The 22,326-nt window shown below is 36.9% G+C and overlaps 2 pseudogenes; both read left to right on the forward strand.

Moving 5' to 3' along the window:
- The first annotated feature begins 1,180 nt into the window (after nucleotides 1–1,180).
- LOC148207145 (uncharacterized) lies at nucleotides 1,181–7,125 on the forward strand (annotated as a pseudogene).
- Nucleotides 7,126–7,762: 637 nt separating this feature from the next.
- On the forward strand, nucleotides 7,763–8,542 carry LOC148207146 (uncharacterized; annotated as a pseudogene).
- The last annotated feature ends 13,784 nt before the right edge of the window (nucleotides 8,543–22,326 follow it).

A 22,326-nucleotide genomic window follows, 5' to 3' on the forward strand; every position in this document is an offset into this window, starting at 1 on the left:
AAGAATGCCTAGAGAAGGCATATGCAGAATGCAAAGCGAAGGCGACGTCAGTGGTGTCGGTGACAAGCTCAACGGGGGCCAGTTGGGGCCCCGGGCCACGACCCTAGAAGTTGGGGTTCCGTCAAGAGTTTGGACGAGCGACTTTAAAGTTAGATGCATATTAGTGAGATATGTAAGCACGCCATGTTTCGTGTCAATCGGAGTTCAAACGTGCACCTACGTTGGCGAGTGACTCCTCGCCACTTTCGACGTTCATGTCTGCCAAGTCAAGTTTGCCTTAGAATGTACCTTAGGGGGAGGCATGGTGTTGGCTCTCCACCACCCCTAGGCCATGTCAGGGCCTAAGTGAGCCACCCCATGGCACATGCGTGTGTCATGGCGAGGGCGAGCGTCTACAAGACGAGTGTCTTGGACGACTTCCGTCGAGGATAGAAAACTCGAGGACAGTGTCAGGCGGCACGGGTGTGCCGGCATTGCGCCTCGGTCCATGTGTCGGAGGTTGCACCACGGGGGTCCCTATGAGGTACGGTATGCTCAAACGACACGGCATGAGCGCAAGAGTCGTCGTGCCACGATAGTGTCCGGATGGCTGGATGTCCGGAAGGTCCCGATCATTAAGACAAGCACATGGGTCGGATCTCGGTATGCGTGTCCAAGTGAGCAGTGAAGCCCGATGACATCCCGACGCTCGGGGTGACATCCTAAAGTACCGGTGGGCACCCGGTAAGTGAGAAAAAGCTAGTCTTGGCCCGGTAAGCGGCAAGACTCATCCCGATTGCCAGGTTTAGTCATTCCTTGTCCGGAAGTCGGCAGGAATCGTCCCGGCAGTACCCGGTAAGGCCGTTTAGCCCGTTATTGACTAGTTTCTCGGCAGGAATGGTCTTAGAGCGTCCGATGGGCCCGATAAGCTAGTTCTGACATAGTTAAGCGGCCGGAATGTCCCGGTTGTACCCGGTTGGCGTTTTAAGCTCGTTCTGGCCTCGTTATAGGTCAGAACTCATCCCGGTAAGGTCCTGGCTCATCGTAGGAGCGGGACGGTCGAGTGACCGAGAACCAAGATGGTTGGAAACAAGTTGCGACGTCGCGTTCAGAAGACCTTGGCCTAAAGTAGAGGCAAGGTAGAGCCGTGGGACTTGGTCTAGTGTAGAGGCAAGCCGGCTAGAGTCGCGTTAGAGTTTAAATGCACGTACGGGCGACGTGCATTGCCGAGTCAAGTGAGAATTCCGCTGGAAGTGAAGCTCGGTTGAGGAAGAAAGAGCCTCGCCTAAGGTCCGACGAAGCCACAAAGGGGCGTGAAAAGTGGATTGGAGCTAGAGTTCCTCGTAAGGCTGGCCATGGTCCAGCTTAGATCATGGCGCCGCACGGTTGAAAAAATGTACGACCGTGACACCGGACATCTCCAAATGTAGAAGTGATGTAAACTAGCTTTGTGACCCTTCCATAGTTCAAAGAGTGTTACAGAAACACTCTTTGATGGAATATGTTCAAAATATAAACTGTAGTCTCCACTATGTAACCCTAAAACGAGTTAGGAATTTAAGCATAGCTCATCATTGATCGAACCATGTCTAACAGGATTCTGTTTCTCCTTTTCGATACACAGTTCTGTTGAGGTGTACTAGGGGCTAAGAGTTGGGACATGATTTCATTTCTATCATATAGTCTTGGAATCTCAAGTCCATATACTCTCCATCTCGATCGGATCGAAGTGTTTAATGGTTTTACCTAATTGATTTTCAACTTCGGTCTTGTACTCCTTGAACTTTTCAAGGGATTCTGAGTTGTGTTGCATTAGGTATAGCTAACCATACCTTGAATAATCATCTATAAAAGAGATGAAGTATTCATACCATCCTCGAGCTTTTACATTCATCGGACCACAAATATCCGAATGTATAAGTTCTAACGGCTCTTTGGCTCTGTAACCTTTTCTAGTAAAAGATCTTTTAGTCATCTTGCCTTTAAGACAAGATTCACATGGTGGTAAAGAGTCATCTTCTAACTCGCTTAGAAGACCATTCTTAAGCAACCTTCCAATCCTATTGAGATTAATGTAACATAATCTTAAGAGTCAAAGATAGGAATTTTCTTTAGGAGAAACTTTTTGCCTTTTTTAGTTTGAGTTTTAACTTTTTAAAATAACTCAGTATTTAAAATTGCTTTAATTATGGTTGGTCTTAGCATATATATCTAACTTGGCAGAACAAATGATAACACCGTTTCTAGAAATGAACACTTTAACAAGAAAGAAACAGAATAAAATTGTTCTAATTGACAAAAAATTGAAATCAAGTTCCCCTTAATTTTTGGAACAACATATAAATTATCTAATAAAATATATGATTTCTTGCCTAAAAACAACTTAAGCTCTCCTACTGCCACAACTAAGAAGACTTCTCCTATTCTGACCTTGAGAGTCATCTCTCCGGCTTCAAGCTGCCTCTTGGAACCGATTCCCTGAAATAAAGAACAAATATGGTTAGTGGCTCCTCAATCTAATATCTATGCAGAATCATGATTCTCCACTAAACATGTTTCCAGGACAAGTAAATCAAAGTTACCTTCATTGGCTTTCTTCTTTTCGGCCAGGTATTTCGGGCAGTCGGGATTCCAATGCCCGTCCACGTTGTAGTGGAAACACTACAAAAATTTTGATTTTTGGCGACGAACTTTTTGGGGACCAAAGCAGTTTCGTCGCCGAAAATTGATGATTTTTGTTTCGTCACTGAAACCTGATCTTTCAGCGACGCACACAAGAGTTCGTCGCTGTATATTTGGTCGCCGAAAACATGGGTTAATCCCATGAGATTTGATGGGGCGGCAATTCTGCCGCCCTTTTCTGGGGGCTTTTGGTGACGAGAAATGGATATTGTCGCTGAAAGCCCCCGTTTCGACGACCAAATAAATAATTGGTCACGGACACATGGGTTAATCCCATGGGATTTGATGGGGTGGCAATTTTGCCGCCCCTTTGTAGGGGCTTTTGGTGACGAGAAATGGATGTCGTCGTCGAAAGCCCTCTTTTCGACGACCAAATATTTATTCGGTTGCCGAAACATGGGTCAATCCCATGGGATTAGATGAGGCGGCAATTTTGCCGCCCCTTCTAGACGCCTTTGGCGATGAGATATGGAAGTCGTCACCAAGAGGCCCTTTGGCGACGACATTCTACCGTCGTCACCGAAGGCTTTCGGCGACGACTTGAAGTTTCATCGCTGAAAGTTGTCGAAAGTTCCCATCGGCGACGAAATGTTGGTTTCGTCGCTGAAAGGTAATTTTAAATTTAAAGTTTACTTTTTCGGCCACGATTTGTTATCCTTTGGCAACGACTTTAAATATCGTCTCCAAAGGTTGCCCTAAAATCATATTTCTTCTCCATTCCTCCATTTTTCATCTTTTTCCTCTCATCTCTCTCTCGCCCGCCCCCATCCCTCATCTCTCGTCGCCACGTCTGCCGTCGTCGCTTGAGCCGAAGCCAACTGTCCTCGCCTCTGTCGGATCCTGCATCGTCCGTCCATCCTGGCCGTCGCCCACACCCGTTCGTCGTCACCCGCCACCGTCGTGCCAATGCACCCAACAACCCATGGCTTGAGGTAATTTTTTTTACCTTATTTATGTTTTTTTTATAATATTAGAATTATTTAGGTTTTTTATTTTAACAATATTATATTTATGTATATTATTTTGTTTGTTATTTGAGAAATTGTCAATTTTATTTGATAAATTGTGAATTTGATTTGGGAAATTGTAAATGTTATTCGAGAAATTGTGATGTTTTATGTGAGTTACTATAGAAATTATGAAGTTGATGTTTTGTAATATTGAACACATACTTGATTTATGTTTTGTTTATTTGTTGATGTTATATATGAGTTATTGGAGAAATTGTGAAATGACTTATTTGAGAAATTATGAAAATTGTTAATTGTTTGATTTTGACATAGTTTATTTGGTTGTGAGATGTTGAAATGTTGTTTGTTGTTTGTCTGATTTAATTTATTGGTTTTGTAACTATGAAATATTGTTACTTATTTACATTAAAAGCTATCAGATGAATATGTGTTGATTAAGTCAAGTACTTAAATTAGTCGATGCTTGTGCGCATGATTGTTTTATTTATATGTGTTGTTTGTGATTTTATTGTTGTTAATTTTGGATTTATAATGAATTATGAATTCATTATTTTGGTTGTGAATGTTGGTCTAGATTTTTAGATGACCTCTCTAAGTATATTTTAGTTCATTTTTTAGTGGCTATATCTTAGGGATATATCTAAGCCCTCAAAAATAATTTCAAATTCTCCTACTTTTAACTACAACACTCATAATCGACAATATTGACCATACCCCTGTCTACTTTTAAAAATATCCTTAGGTTGATGACAAATGAACCTAATCTTTTGTATAATTCTTTTAGGATTCAAAATTGACCATTTATACTGAATTGGAGGTTTGGAGGTTTTTTAAATAGTATTATCATCGAGAATGACTAAGGATTGGATTAAGGTTAGGGATAGATTGTCGCCCGAGTATGTTCAAGGAGTAAAACATTTCATAGAAATGGCAAAACTTCACTTCAACAATATGGGAAAAACAAGATGTCCATGTAGATATTGTATGAATATAAAGTGACTTTCAATTGATGGAGTAGAAAGACACTTGTTTATAAATGGAATTTCACATTCATATACTCAATGGATATACCATGGAGAAGAACCAATCCCTTCAAGTTGTTATACAAGACGTGAAACTCCTTCGCACAATGAATTAAGTAGAGAACCCAATGTTATGAATAATGAGGATGGTGATATATCTGGACTTCTGAATGATTTACAGTACCCCACGGTAGAAAAAATGTAGAAGGTGAACAATTTTGTTTTGAGACGTCCCCAAACGAACGTGGAAGAGCCGCATCTAACCATTTCAAGTAATTGTTCAATGAAGCGCATAGTCAATTGTACCCATGTTGTACAAAATGTTCATCATTGAATTTTTTAGTAAAACTTATGCATTTCAAGTTCATTAACAATTGGATAATAAATCGTTTGATATGTTACTTGAATTGTTAAATGAAGCATTTACGATAGTTGCATCTATACCTAATACATCATACGAGGCTAAAAGGAGACTGCGTGATTTAGGACTTTCATATGGGTCCATACATGCCTGCAAGTATGACTGTATATTATTCAGGAAAGAATATTCTGAATATCAAAGTTGTCCAGTACGTGGTGAACGTCGTTATAAAAACAGTGATGGGAAAGCTTCACAAGTCCCCCAAAAAGTGTTACGACATTTTCCGTTGATACCAAGATTGAAATGGTTCTTTTCTTCAAAACATTTCGCTTCTGAAATGAGGTGGCATAAAGAAAAACGAGTTGAGACAGAGGGTGTCTTACGACATCTAGCTGACGCTTTGGGGTGGAAGCATCTAGATAGCACATTTCCTTGATTTGCTTCAGACCCACGAAATGTTCGTTTGGAACTAGCTTCAGATGGGTTTAATCCGTTTGGGAATATGAACAATTCGTATAACACGTGGCCAGTGGTACTTATTTCATACAATTTGCCTCCTTGGAAGTGCATGAAGGAAAGTAATTTATTAATGTCATTGCTTATTCTTGGGCCGAAGTCACCTGGAAAAGATATTGACGTTTACTTATAGCCATTAATTGAAGAGTTGAAAGAGTTATGGGATATTGTGGTTCGTACTTACGATTGTGCAAGTGGTGAGTACTTTCAACTACACGCAGCTCTTTTATGGACTATTAATGACTTTCCAGCATATGACGACTTGTCTGGATGGAGTACGAAGGGATACCAAGCATGTCCCATCTGTAAAAAGGACAATTCATCTTTTCGAATAAGAAACAAAATTTGTTTCATGGGACATCGACGTTATCTTCCTCAAAATCATAGTTGGCGTGGGAGTAGACTGCATGATGGAAAGTTAGAACGACGCCCCCCCACCAGTGTCAATGGATGGAGATGTGATTCTTCAACAAGTAAAATACACTGAATTTTCTAGATTTTGGTAATAATCCAACTAAACAAAAAAGTAAAAGAAAGCGAGATTTAAATTGGACGACAAAAAGTATGTTCTTCAAACTTCCCTATTGGTCGAAACTTATGTTAAGACATAAGTTGGATGTGATGCATATCAAAAAGAACATATGCGACAATCTAGTAGGAACTTTGTTAAATATCAATGGGAAAACAAAAGACACGATCAATGCGCATTTGGATTTATAAGATTTAAAAATTCGAAAAGATTTACCATTACAAAAAGAGGGGAATAAAGTTGTAAAACCACATGCTACGTATACATTGACTGCTGCTGAGAGGGTGAAGTTTTGCAAATTCTTGAAATCAGCTAAGTTTCCAGATGGATTTGTGTCAAATATATCGATATGTGTGAGCGCAGAGGATGGGAGACTATGGGGGTTGAAAACTCACGATTGTCATATTTTGCTACAACGACTCTTACCGATTGCCATACGAGCATACGCACCAAAGTTTGTGGGTACGACTATCGTTGAACTATGTAACTTCTTTCGTGATATATGTGCAAAGACAGTATGCATCAATGATTTGGATTGATTGTAATCTGACATTATAATCATACTATGTAAGTTGGAGAGAATATTCCCACCAAAATTTGTTGATGTTATGATACATCTTGCAGTTCATTTACCATACGAAAATAAAATTGTGGGGCCAGTTAGTTACAGTTGGATGTACCCTATTGAGCGAAGTCTCTGAACCGTAAAAAAATATGCACAAAAGAAGAACAGAGCTCATCCTGAGGGTTCGATAACCGAATCATTCATCATGAATGAATCGTTGACTTTCTGCTCATTGTATCTGAGTGTAATTGAAACGAGATTCAATAAAGATGAACGCAACGATGATAATATTGTCGGTTATAAAAATTGTGGACATTTTGACATGTTCAGGCTAAGTGCACGGTGTTATGGCCATGCTTGTCCAGGGTGTGTTACCCATGGCCGCATGTCCAAACCATCCTCATCACTTGCTTTTCTTTCATGTCTTTAAAGCTTTATAGTGTAGTTTTCTTGTATCGAGTTTTTGGGGTTGTAAGTGGAATTTGGCCGAGCGGCTTTAGAACTAGGTGTGTATTGGTAAGATATGTAAGCACACCAAATTTCAAGCCAATCGGAGTTCACACGGGCCCTGTAGGCCACCGAGTGACTCCTCGCCACTTAGGACGTCTACACCTGCCACACCAAAAATGCCTTATAATGTACCTTAGGGGGGACCAAGTAGTCATCAAACCTCCCCCCGACAAAGTGTTGTATACTTTCTTGCATCCAATGTCTACAATGCTTGTTTTAAAGATGTTTTCAACTATTTTTCTCTCTCACGTTTTCTAAAACCAAATTTCTCGCAAAACGTGAGCGGAGGCTAGACCCACGATCGAAATTGCCCGCAACTTACAGTTTTTCTCGGCTGACTTGCTCGTTTGAGCTAGAGCAAGTGCCGCACAATCGCTCGAGCTGTATTAAAAAGGTGCAATTGTGACACATGACTTCTTAGGGCGCCAACTTCGAAAACATTATCCGTCATTGAAAGAAAAGTTGCACACTGGTACGTACTAAACAACTGTGCTACGTTCACGAGTAAGTTCGGCTTATGCTACGTTCACTTTAATTTCACACTTAGTATGTATAACACTAAGGTTGTTTTTCTCCTTTTTTGGAATTGTAGTCAACATTTGAGCTCAATTCGAATTTCTGGAGACAATGTTCCTGCCCTATATGAACGACACAGTACACAATTTCTTGATTGGTTCAAAAAAAGGTAATATTGATTTCTAGAGTTTGAATGTAGATGAACACAAAACGAAATCGTTAAGTATTTTGTTATGATCTATTACAGGTTTTGACATTACGGGAACAAGGCGAATTAGATGATGATCTTTATTCACTTGTGTTAGGGCCGTCACTAACTGCACGTTCATATAGTGGTTGTATTGTAAACGGAATACGTTTTCATAATATAGAATGCGATAGTCGTCGAACGACACAAAATAGTGGGGTCATGGTGTGTGGAGGAGAAGGGGATGACATGAATTTTTATGGTGTCTTGAGTGATGTTTGGGAGTTAGGTTATGCTATGGGGAGACGTGTCATACTTTTTAAGTGCAAATGATTTGACACAGACTCTAAGAAGAATAGACTTCGTGTTGACTTAGGTTTTAAGTCGATTAATACGTCTAAGTATTGGTATGTCCTTTAATTCTCGCTGGACAAGCTCAACAACTATTTTATTTGTATGACCTCAAACTTGGTAATAATTGGAAAGTTGTGCAACATATTCTCAATAAACGTGTATGGGATATTCCAGAACAAGAAGATGTTGAAAATGATCAAATTTCGTTGTTAGAAGTAGGACCTAGGATCGAAATAGATGAATCCACTCAAGATAGTTTATTGCGTCGAGATGATGTTGATCCTATTGTCGTTGAGGGTCGAGAACAGTCCAATAGAAGCATAGATGCGGAAATGTGGATGATTTTATAAATGACGAATTGGACGATGTGGACGTGTCAACTAATAATGATATAGATGATGTTGATGATGAGTACTATAGCGAATAAGTATTCCTCCAAGTATGTCGATTTAAATATATGTTGGATAAATTATGTATCAAATTGATTTATGTTGATTATCTGTTTTGTCAATATATAATACTTTTCGTTGGTTGCCTAAGTTCACAGAAAAATGAGACCAGACCAAATAGTTCAGTTAGAGGCACACATACAGGATCGTGAGCATCCACCAGCAGACCCGCCTGTTCCGGCTTTTCCTCTAGGTACGTCAATTTAAATATATGTGAAATAAATAAGTATGATTTTACTAATTGGTTTATTGTTTGGCAACATACAAATAGATTATGCGTGCGAGGATATACTCGATTGATAGAACTAGAAAATCAAGTTCGTGCAACGAACGCAAAGGTACATATCGTATGTGACCACACAGTTAATAAACCAATATGTCCCATGGCCACCACATTCTCTATGGCGATCGGGGTATATACACCCGAACAAGTGGACCTAAAGGTTAACAAGTGGAGTGAGGTCGAAGAAATTCAGAAGAGGGCAATTATAACTCAGTTCAAGGTTTGAGATTAATTACTTATAATGTTTTATCTTGTGTTATGATGCAACAGTAATAACACTTAAATATATGTTCGATGTTTTTTTGTTGTAGGGTCATTTCGATTTAAACGAATAAGATCGAGTTATGATGAAATTCATCGAGCATGAGATGAGAACGACAAATAAGGCGTATAGGGCAAAATTGCGCCAACACTACCTGAGTTATCAAACACCTGAGATTGCACGCAAAAATCCTCCGAAGCGGTTGTTGGCAAAACCAGGCGATTGGAGCATACTCTGCGATAGATGGGAGACAGATGAACTTATACTTTTTTTTGAGTATTTATATTCAATATATATTCTCATTTAAGTTTTCTTTTGTTAGCAAAAATCTGAGACCAACAAACACAACAGGGCGAAGATGCCATTCAATCATCGTGTGGGGCTGAAGGCATTTGTTATTATTGCAAAGGAGAAGGTACAATGCAATAATATTTTTTAGCCATATACTTATATTACTTAAGATCGATTATCAACAATTATGTGTTATCAATTGCAGAAAGAAGAAGGGGGAGGTGACAACTTTTCTGAAATCGATTTGTTCAGAGAGACGAGATATTCTGACACTAAAGGTTAGGTCGAAGGAGCGGTGACAACTTACATAAGTTTACAAATCTTATAACAATTAACTTCAAAGTACGCATTGAATTTTATGTGAACATTTTGTTCTTTTTAAAATATGTATGCAGCTAGAACATGATGCGTGTTTGAGAAGCATCTATGCAAGATGAAGGTGAACTGATACCAGAACCAGAAGTATTGGAGACAGTTCTTGGTTATCGTTCAAGATACGTTAAGGGTGCTGGTTGGGGCCCAAAACCAAAGTCTCGTAGAGGTTCTTCTTAAAGTGTAGCATCAACACAGCGGGAAGAAGAACTGTCACAAGAAATATGTACTCTAAGAGAAGAAGTTCAGGACCGTCTCACGCAAAAAGACAAAGAGCTTGAGGATCGTCTTTCTCAGAAAGACAACGAGTTAGATGAGCGTCTCGCAGATTACGGGTCTACGCAGTGAAATGTCAGATTTGAGATCAATGGTGCTACAACTTATGAGTCAGTCTAGTGGAGCCAGCTCGTCAAAATAGGTACGTCCACGTAGAGTATTGTAAGAATTCAATAACTGTAAATGTGGCTATCTTGCAGTTATGGTAGCCATTTAGAACGTGTATTATGAATGATTTAACTATGTTTATGTTTGAGTGCATGTTTGAAGTGTTTTAGATCTTAATAGCTAGTGAATTTTTTGTGAAGTGAATCTTTGAAGTGAATTGGTACGTCAAGTATAGTGTTATTAGAATTCAATAACTGTAAATGTGGCTATCCTGCACTTATGGTAGCCATTTAGAACATATATCATGTATAGTTTAGCTACGCTTATGTATAATGTGGTTTTGGATGATTTTGTTGAATCTATGAAATGAATTGGTGATTGTCGATGTTTTACATAATGAAAGCAAGTTTTGAGAATTTGAAGTTTGAAGATTAGTTTTTCTTAACTTTGTGGGGTTTTATACGTACCTTTCCTTTAGTTTGTATAATTTGGATTGGAGTTAATGAGAGTTATATGGATATGAGAGAGTTGTATGTGTGTTTTGATAGTGAGACTAAGTTGTGTGCATTTTAAGTTTGTTTGGGAGAGTTTTTATTGGCTTTGAATATATGAGAGTGTTGGGGGGGGGGGGGGGGCGTTATTAAGTGTTTTTGGATAACGTTGTTGAATTTTAAGTGAATTGTGATAGAGTTTGTGTGAATATTTTTTAGACTTGGTGAAAGTAAGTTTTGTGAATTTGAAAGTTGTTTTCATGAGTTTTTGTTAACTTTTAATGCTTACTTTGAGTTCATGCATATGCAAAGCTTGAATAACATTTTTAGTTCATGGCATGTGCAAAGCTTGAATGTTTTATTTGACATGTGGAATGAGTTAGAATTCGAAGTTTGTTTGAATGGGAGTGGTGAGTTTGTTTGAAGTGTTGAGTTATTAAGTGTTTTTGGATAACCTTGTTGAATTTTAAGTGAATTGTGATAGAGTTTGTGTGCATGTTTTTTAGACTTAGTGAGAGTAAGTTTTGTGAATTTGAAAGTTGTTTTAATGAGTTAACTTTTAATGCTTACTTTGAGTTCATGCATATGAAGTGAAGTGAGAATAACATTCTTAGTAGGTGAGAATAACATTTTTAGTTCATGGCATGTGCAATTAGTTTGTTATGCGGAATGAGTTAGAAGTGGAAGTTTGTTTGAATAGAAGTGGTGAGTTAACTTGTGGAAGTATCTATTAACATACGTTTATTTGTTATTTATTTTTTCAGGTTCTTTCGATTTCTGTATTGAAAGCTTCTGAAAAGTTGATTATCTCTCATGAAGAATTTGATGATATGGGAAATTTTCACATGTTTAGGTTTTTTATTTTGAGACTTCTTAGAATATGTTGTTTAATTTTTGTTTGTATGAACTTCTTGTACTTTTTATAAAACTAAATTTTATTTAATATTATAAGTTTTATATGAAATTCAATCTATGGCATTTAGGTTTATTATTGAAAAATTAAAAAAAATAAAAGAAAAGAAAAAAAACGCCTTTAGAGAAAGCGGATTTGGTCACCGAAGGTCAGATACCTTCGGAGACGAAAAGAGATTTGGTCGCTGAAAGTGTCTTTGATGACCAAATCAGTTTGGTCGCCGAAGATTTCTTTGGCAACCAAACTCATTTGGTCGCTGAAGATATCTTCAGCGACCAATTTCAAGTCGTCGCCGAAGATGTCTTCGACGACCAAACTAATGTCGTCGCTGAAGATATCTTCGATGACGACTACGTATTTGGTCTTCGAAGATATCTTCGACGACCAAATCTATTTTCGTCTCTGAAGGGTACCTTCGACGACGTAAAATAGAAATCGTCGTCGAAACCCTCTGGTGGAACCTTTTAGCGTCGCCAAAGATTTTCGAGGACGAAATTTGACCTTTTAACGACGAAAGTTGTCATTGCCGAAACTCTGAATTCTTGTAGTGAAACACTTTCCCTTGTCTGCAACTTTGGCCTTGCCTTTCTTGGCAGTGGCAGCAGAGTCAGGTTTGGGTCCCTTATGAGCAACCTTCTTCTTCTTCAAAGTCTTACTTTCAGAAGAAGAGGGCACAAACTTAGTTCTAGAGGTCGAACCTCGGTGGAACCTTTTAGAGGTGGCAACGTTTGCCTCCCCCTCCTGCCCTTATTTTTCATAAGTGACTGGTAGGTCAACAGCTCATTTAAGAGTGTGGTAAGAGTGTACTCCAACTTATTAATAACTGCATTGCTGCGGAATTGTAGGAAACTCTTCGTAAGAGATCGCACAATGAAGCTGACCTTACTCTACTCGTCTATGACGACCCCGTTTGTCTCTGCCACATTGAAGTGGACTATCAGGTTGAGAACGTGTTTTCGCACTAACGAGCCCTCCTTCATGCGGGAGTTTTAGATGAACTTAAGGGCTTCAGGTGAAGCCTGTGGTCAAAACATGCTCTGCCGCGAGTCCATGATCTCCTTGGTGGTGACCATGTTCTCGTGTTTCTTAGCAAGCACATCAGATATGCTCGCCAAGATGTAGACCTTGGCCTTGTCATTGGCCTTAATCTAGCAATCATAGGCATTGCGTACCGCCATAGTGGCGTTAGGTGCAGGAGCTTGAGGACATTTCTCATGGAAGACGAACCTAATATCATCTATCATGAGTATAGTGTTTACCATTAAGATTTTCAGCAGATAAAAGAGCAATAATAGAAGTCGACATGCTAATATAAAACAAACCTATATCAGTTTCATGCATTATCCTTTAAACTCAATCATATTTTAGCAAAAGTAATCAAGCACCCTAACAAAATTGCTTTGCAACGACGCTTCAGTGATTTAGAGCAATAGCTACCGTGGGGCAGACGACTACTCGTTCACCAGATTGAGACATTTTCACCTAAATCTTATACCAAAATAACTCTTTCTCTTATAATCATTAGTCACTGTTTATTTGGTTAGGAAATTGCTAACTAGCTTAACAATTCTCCGTAAGTGTGACCCACCATTTTCAGACCTCGAATGTCCGCCCCAATAATCCCGCCGTACGGAAGGAAAATATTGGAGCAAAACCTAAGAAACCCTTATTCCTTTCTAAAGTTTACCTTGGTTTCGATTCTATATAATGGACCCTGCATAAGGATGATTGCTCCAGGGCGACAACGCAGGTCATGTATTGGAAACCTCACGATGCAAACTAATGGTGGAGATCATAGGATGTGTTGTCACATGTCCTTCTCCCACTTACTATGAATACTATCCTCATTCACCTCGATATTGAACCATGCAAACACCTTCCGTAGGGAGGCCGCGCCCAAGGCGACACGAGGCCGAACATGGAACTCACAGTGTGAACTTTAAGGAGAAATGCTAGAAAAAAGATATGTCATATATACCTTGTATATCAAAATATACGTAGAATATTACATATTCTCTTTTTCTCCCACTTAGTATTCTAATACTAGGGTATATTACTTAGGTAAATTTCGGGTAAGTAAAATTAACTAAGTGAATTTTTAGTTGGTCCAATATAAATATATATATTGGTAGTTGTACATTAATGTTTTAGTTTATTAAACGTTTTAATAAACTAATGACATTATTGTATGCATATAAAATATTGGCTAATTCAATTCCCAGGTCAGTTCTCAGGTAGAGGTGTTCCTTAACGGTCAGCTTAAGTACGTCAACCTAGATAGAACCTTGCTTAGACAGGGTTCCCTTATAGGCAATATTTTATATTTAGTCATTTATTATTTCATTTTAAACCTTGTTAAAACAAAATAAAAGACTACTCCTAATAATATTAGAAGTTATAATCTAAGGTCTAATTAATTTTAAACCCATTTAGAATTAAGTAACTTAGATCCTATGTTTGCATACAACTCTTTATTATAAATTTTAATTTCTATATACCAAAATTTTATCTCTTATAAAATTCAACAAATTAAACCTATAACCATGCATTGATGACATACATTAATATAACAGTTATATTAACTAAAGTAATGTCATGCTCAATGCAACTTTATTATCATTTCATTAATACAACATTTGTATTAAACAATTATGAATGTAAAAACAAACATCTATACATTATTAACAATTATAATTATATGATGCATGAAAATACATACAATATATCCAATATACATATGATGCATGTATCTTATGGTGGGATTTTTAAAATTATATGACATACATTATGCAATATACATTTAATTAAAATATACATTCAAAACACATAAAAAAATTAAATAAGCAGCAAATTGGACTTGATTTTGGCATCCTAAAAGCATATTAAATTAATATAATCATGATTATATTAATTTAATATAAGAAAAACAAAAACAAAAATAAAATAACACAAAAATCTGCAACTGTTCGAAACTCTAATACAGGACCTCTACTTTAATAGGGTAACACTAGATACTCTAGGCAATGCAAGGTATCTATTTAACCAATTCGTAGGTATTTGAGTAATGTTTAAACGTGAATTTTTCTTATTCAGATTTACAGCTTCGGGTCTTCTCCTTCAACATCGAAAATTATGCTAAATCGTGGCCAAAAACCTCCAAATTCATCCAACAGGTAGTACACGAACTTACACAATGATTTAAAACATTAAATGCACAAAAACACCGGGCCATTTACATTGATCAAATCAAACGAATTTGTAAATCTAAATGTCAAAACCAATAAACATCCAATGCAAAACCCATAAATCTTAAACATCAAATGCAGAAGAAAACTGACCATATTCTGTGAAAAATTTCAACATAAAATTCAGAACGAAAACCGCACTCTAATACCAGTTGAAGAGGATGTGAATCCCAGAGCGGAAGCAGTAGAAACACAGAAAAATATAAAATAGGGAAGAATGTTGGATTTTACCTTTGAAGACTCTTCTTCGTGTCACTTGATCTTCCTTGCTATTTCTCTCGGTCGAGAATCCCTGTTGAGGCGAGGAGAAAAATGCCAAGGAGGAAGACACTGAAGAAGAAGCCAACGGAGAGGAAGATGGTGAGCCTCCAAACGAGGTGGCGGGCATCCTTGGCTCTCGTGTCGCTCCGTCCTGGATCCTTACTGACCTTGACCGATTGAGCTAGGAGGAACTTGTTGCGAAGGTATGCCAATTGGAGCGGGACCTTCGCAAGATGAGGAAGGAGTACATTAATGCGGAGAACGGCCGCCGTTTTGCTATCGAGACGGCACGGGAGGTCCTCCAAGGGATGGAGGAAACCAAGAAAGCCTATCAGGCGTTTTTCTGTAGGGTTAGGCGTATAGAGTAGAGGATGGCCCGTGGTGCTCCCACCAACTAACTTCCCTATCGTTCTTCTCCCCCATTTTTTGTACTAGGATGTTTCCTGACAGCGTCGCCATCCTTTCCATATGTAATCGAGTGGGGGGAGGGTGGGCCTACGGCCTTCTTTTGTTAATGAAATTTCCCTTTATGCACGTTGCTCTTGTGCTCTTTTGGAATTTTGTCACGCTCGCTAATTTTCGCACGTTGGTTGTTTTTTTGGCGCTTTAAACGAATCCAGAGGTGACTTTTGGGTGCATAATGACAGGTTTGCCCCGGGTGTGCTCTCCGATTTGGCTATAAAAAGAGTCGTGGGTTTCACTGAAGGGGATGTGAATCCCATAGCGGAAGCAATAAAACACGTTCTTGAATTTCTTTTGAAATTTAAAACACAGACAAATATAAAACAGGGAAGAATGTTGGATTTTACCATTGAAGACTCTTCTTCATGTAATCCCAATTAGACAATACCACTTGATCTTCCTTGCTATATCTCTTGGTCGAGAATCCGGATTGTGGGATCCAATTGCAAAGGATTGAGAGAGAAAGAGAGTCTTGAGATTTTTTTAAGGGTTCGGGAAAATCGTAAGACCATAAGGATATTTTATCTTTTTGGATATAAGATATATTCTCCTAGGAAATCCCAAGGCAATTAGGATATCTTCTTCTTTTAAATTAATAATAAATTAATTAATTAAATTAATTAAAAATTAATTAATTTAATTAGTAATTATTAATCTATTTAATAATTTAATAATTTATTAATTTAAATCCAAATATTAATTAAATAAATAAATAATTAACAATTAATTATTTAACTTTTAATTAAATATCACATATTTAATTAAAACTATATATTAATTTAATTAATGCATATCTCTTGTATAACCTATAGTTTTAATATGAATCCAATTTATATTAATTATTTGAATTCTATTCAAATATTTCTCTCATAACATATAGTTTAATTATTGAATCTTTATTAAAAAATAAACTATATATAATGTTTCACAATATATATTATATACATTCCCTGATATATAATTTGAACATTTCAAATTCTTCAAAATCTTGATTCTCGTTTTACCCATTGTGAGCTAACAAGGGACCTAACGGATCTACAGAAGCTCCAACGATACAAGATTAATAAGTCAAACTCATTATCTGAGTTAATCAACGTTCGTTAACTGCGGGTCACTCCACTAAAGACTCACAGCTGCACTATTCTCACTGCATAATATTTTTGTGTCTATGGATGTACAACCATTAACGGCAAGTCAATCCTTCACGAGTTCTCATAACTCTAGCTGGGTCAAATTACCGTTTTACCCTCGAGTTACATTTGCTCCTTAAATACTACTGCTCCTCTAATGAACAACCCGATTATGGTTCGCCAATAACCGGAAGTCCCTCTCGGACCAGTTAAAGAGTGGGGTCCCTTGTTCAAGTCTCATAGTCAGCATGTAAGGGAACACTCATCTACTTCCCTAAAGTCGGGAATGAGTGAATTCCATCTTGCATATTTATGTTCCCAGATCCCCACTCGGTCTCGCCTCCAAAATGGTAGGATTATTGAGACGACAACCTGGGCCACTCTCACCCATACAAATCAAAGGATGATCCCTTATAGGCAGTAGATCATAACTCGCTCAGTATTAAGATCGAGTTACCTGGTCATCCTATGAGATAACACTGTTGGCTTTTTGGCCCTTAATCTCGGTTAATTAATGTTTTGATGATAACAAACACACTTAGTATTAATTGTTTTTGGTGTGTAAGAATTATAGTTATAAAACATAAATTTATTATGAGCTTCAATAATATTATATGATTTATTGATAATACATATTTTGTTTATTGATAATTTTAGTGTTTTAAAGTGTCCACAGCGTACAGCTCGATACAATGATTCCAACAAATTTTGAATTACCAAAATCAAAGCTCAAACGAAGAAATTATGATCGAAAAAAGTTGGAAGAAAAATTACCCGAGATGGATGACGTGGCGGCTGAATCAACTAAGTGGTCCAACAAAATGTTGACATGTGGCATGGTGTTAAAAAAAAAAACAAAGTTACCGTTGAAGGTAACTTAAAAAAATAAAGAAAAAAAAATAAAAAGTAAAAATATATATATATGTCACATCACATTAAATGCATATTTGTTTTAAAAAAATTATATATATTATATATTATATATATATATAATCGTTTGACACATCCATATATAATATTTTATTCAATTAAATCTCAACATTTGATTTTCAATCATTAAAGATCTAATGACCCAAATTCAATTTCGATTTCAAATTTATTTTCAACTTTTCCTCACCTATTTAAACCCCACTTCCTTCAACATTTTACACAACTTATTGTCTCCCAATTTTCTCTCAAATTTCTACATTGTTAATCTCTCTTCGAAGCTTTAATTTTTATTCTATATTCTTGAGGGAGATTTTTTATTTGAGAGATATTTGAGCTTCCAATTTTATTTCTTTTAGCCAATTTGAAGGCTTTTATTTGTAAGAATTTTTCTTACAAATTTGTGAGCAAATATTTGTATACCCACTCTTTGAGAGAGTTTGTAAGTTTGTTTTCAAATTTCATATCCTTTGTAAGGGTTGCTCTTGAGCCCTAAAAAGAGCATTTGTAATGGTTTGATCCTGAACCGTGGAAAGGATCGGGTTTCTTCTTACTCCCGAAAAAAGAAGGTTTTATACCGGTTTGACTCCTACCGTGGAAAGAGTCAAAGTTTCTTAATCGAATACTCAAGAAGCGCTTGGGGAGTGGAGTATGCCGGTTGTTGCCGAACCACTATAAAATTTCCGGTGTCATTTTCTCTAACTCTACTCTATTTAATTTTTGCGATTAATTTTCTTTATTACAAATTGCATAAAATTAATTGTTCGAATTTGTTATTCATATTTATGCTCAATGTTTATATTTGAATTATTTGGGTGGTGAAATTAATTAGGGTGTTAGTATTTCTAATTTATTGTTTAATTTGTGATAAAATTAATTGTTCCTAAAAAGTTTACTTATTTGTTTAAACTTGGGCTCACCGTAGTAAAAAGTTTATAAAGTTTAATTAAACCCTATTCACCCCTCTCTAGGGTTGTCATACCGATCCAACAAGCACTCTATTGACTAACAGTATTAGAGCCAATGATTAATAATTTCGCGGCCCAGTCTTATAAAACTCATTGTATAGGTTACCCTCACTCGCATGCCTCTACATGAACGACCTGGATAAAGTCGATTGTAACTATTATAAAGTGGGTCGTATCCATAGTGTTATCAGGATAAGGTACCCAACCTTGTCCATGTACTATAAACGATTTAGGTTATTACTGGAACATTATCCACTTGTATATCGAATATATACTATATATCAAAAAATATATATTGTGTATTAAATATATACATGTATATTAAATATATATTGTTCCAGTTACATTAAATAACCTTGGATCTTAGTTTATTGGAATACAAGTAACGCAAAGAAATAATAAGATAATTCGTTATTGAATAAATAATTTGTTCATAAATTACAAATACACGAGCTAAGGACACCAAACCCAACAGTTCCAAACATTACTTTGCTCATCACACTTTATTGTGGTAACAATGGTGCTGTTGCAAATACTAAAGAACCTCGAAGTCACAAAAGAGGCAAGCACATCGAGAGGAAGAATCACTTGATACAATAAATAGTGCAACGAGGGAACATGATCGTCACGAAGATCGCTTCGGACCATAACATTGCTGATATGTTTACAGAAAGGTTCTTACGGCAAAAGTGTTCAAGAGTCATCTAGAAAATCTAGGCCAACGAGATATGTACAATATAGTATGGGCACACTACAAAAATTTATTGTTTTCCCAACGAAATTATTCCCAATGTTAAAAATATCGTCGGGAGAAGTCATTTTCTCTCGACAAAAATAAAATCTTAGGGACAATTATAAGTTTTGCTGACGTTACTATAGAAACGTTAGGGAAAAGTCTATATTTGACAATGTTTTCTACATAATGTTGGCAAATATTTGATTTCTTATGACATTTTACAAAAAACGTAGGGAATATGGATAGATAAATTCAAACACACCAAAGTTATGTACTAAATATTCCGACGTTTTAATAAAAACGTGGGGACAAAGATTCCTTCTCCCAACGTTTTTGTAAAACGTTGGGAGAAGATCACTCATCCCCACATTTTATTAAAAACATGGGTCATTTTCTCCCTACAAAAATAAAATCATAGGGACAGTTATAAGTTTTGCCGACGTTTTCTACAGAATGTCGGCAAATATTCAATTTCTTCGACGTTTTACAAAAAAATGTTGGAAATATGGACAGATAAATTCAAACACACCAAAGTTATGCAATAAATATTCCGACGATTTAATAAAAACATGGTGCAAAGATTCATTCCGGCAATATTTGGTGCTTACCCACACCTAATCGGAGCTTATGTTGAGTTATCCATCCCCTCCGGCATTGATTCAACGTTGACCCACTCCTATTCGGACCCAAATTAGCGTTACCCACCCCCTTTGGCATTGACCCACTCCTAACCCAAGTGTTTTTAGTGTGAGTTAATAGGTAATGACTTACCTAACTTTAGTTTCAGTTCAATTTAAGTGGTTTTAGTTAGTTTCTAACCCGGTTGCTTTAATTTAGGAACCATTCAACGAGCTTAGTAGCGCGTTAGGAATTTGCATGTTTTAAATTGTGTGTTTTATCTCTTTATACCTGTTGGATATGTATATGGATTATACTAACAATTATACTCTTGGTTTGTTGTGTTCATGAAAGCATACCGTGTTTTGTGAGATTTGCTATATTGTGAAAGCATATTGGTATATTGTTTCGTGATTAGTATATTGTCTAACCCTCTTTTTTTCTTTTTAAATTTGAATTGGAAACAAAAACGAAAGGTTTTTTTCTGTTCCATTATATATTATATGTTACACAATCTGTTTTTCTTGATGGGTAGATTAAGAATTATTTATTTTCATTGGAAAAGTTGGTCACCACATGGTTTCGTAGTGTGTTGTTGTCCATAGGTTTATGATAAAGTTAATGAAACTTTTTATCAAATTACAACAAGGTTGAACTTTAAAAGTTCTTCAAACTTCATCGCAAATTAGTTTTAAAAGTATAATTGGAAGATGGATAGGATTCAGCTAAGAGAGGTTTTCAAGAGAGTATGTAGAAGGAGTTTTACAATTTATAGAAGTTGCCAAATTTCATGTTAACGAGTTGGGAAAAACGAGATATCCGTACAAAAGATGTCAAAATGTATTATGGCAACTACTGGATGTAGTGGAACAACACTTATTCATTTATGAGATATCTCCTACTTAGAGTCAATAGGTACATCACGGAGACCCTTTGAACATAGATTGATATGTAAGTGACACACCGTCGTGCCATGATGACTTAAGTAGAGAGTGTAATGTTACCAGAGAAGAAAATGAGGTGTTCGATATGCTGAACAAAATGATAGGTCCAATGATCGAAGAGGATGAAGACATAGAAGACTTTGCATATGAGATGCTGGCATAGGGTTTTGAAACGGACAATTCGAATGAGTTTGAGGACTTGATGAACAAAGCAAATCAAGAATTATACCTTGGTTCTACACAAGTTACCTCCTTGGAATTTTTGATCAAGTTGATGTATATCAAAGTGCTTAATAAGTGGAGTAATAAATCATTAGATATGTTAGTCCAATTATTGAAGGTAGCATTTCCAACTGGGGCGAACACACCTAGTTCATTCTATGAAGCAAAGAGGAAACTGCATGGATTAGGATTAGGATACGATTCCATCCATGCTTGCAAATACGATTGTGTACTGTTTTGGAAAGAATATTCCAACTTGGAAACGTGTCCAGTATGTGGTGAGTCTCGATACAAACTGGTCTGGTAGTAACAGTATAAAGATCTCCCATAAGATCTTACGTCATTTTCCATTGATATTGAGGTGAAGCAGTTGTACGCATCAAAACATATCGCAGCTGAAATGAGATGGCATAAGGAAAAACAGGTTGAAACGGATGGGGTGCTACGACATCCAACTGATGCTACCGGGTGGAAGCATTTGGATCATGAATACCCTCAATTTGCATTAGATCCACGAAACGTTCGTTTGGCATTAGCTTCATATGGATTCAATCCATCCAGTAGCATGAACCATTCATATAGTGTGTGACCGATTATACTAATTTCATATAATTTGCCACCCTGGAAGTGTATGAAAGAATCTTATTTTTTTATGTCATTGCTTATACCCGGATCGAAGTCTCCTGGAAGAGAGATTCACGTGTACTTGCAACCATTAATTGCAGAGTTGAATGAGTTGTGAACTAGTGGTGTGTGCACCTATGATAGTTTCGATGGGGAATATTTTAAAATGCATATAGCCTTGTTATGGACCACCAACAACTTTCCTGCATATGATGATTTATCAAGCGTGCCCTATTTGTAAAGAAGAGACATCGTCATTCGTAATACGTAGTAAAATATCCTTAATGGGACATCGTCGTTATCTTATAGAAATGCACAGTTGGCATATGAGTAAACATCATGATGGGAATGTTGAACGTAGGCCTCTTCCGACTTTAATGGATGGAGATGATATTCCTCACGAGGTAACCTATTTGAACTTTCCACCTTTTGGAAAGCACCCATCAAATCTAAAAAAAAAACGAAAGCGAGACCTCAATTGGACGAAAAAGAGTATATTTTTTTTATCTTCCATATTGGTAAAAGTTGTTGATAAGGCATAAACTAGATATG

The sequence above is a fragment of the Momordica charantia genome, unplaced genomic scaffold (genome assembly GCF_013281855.1).
Source record: "Momordica charantia cultivar OHB3-1 unplaced genomic scaffold, Mcharantia_2.0 BLBB01000179.1, whole genome shotgun sequence".
Classification (NCBI taxonomy): Eukaryota; Viridiplantae; Streptophyta; class Magnoliopsida; order Cucurbitales; family Cucurbitaceae; genus Momordica; species Momordica charantia.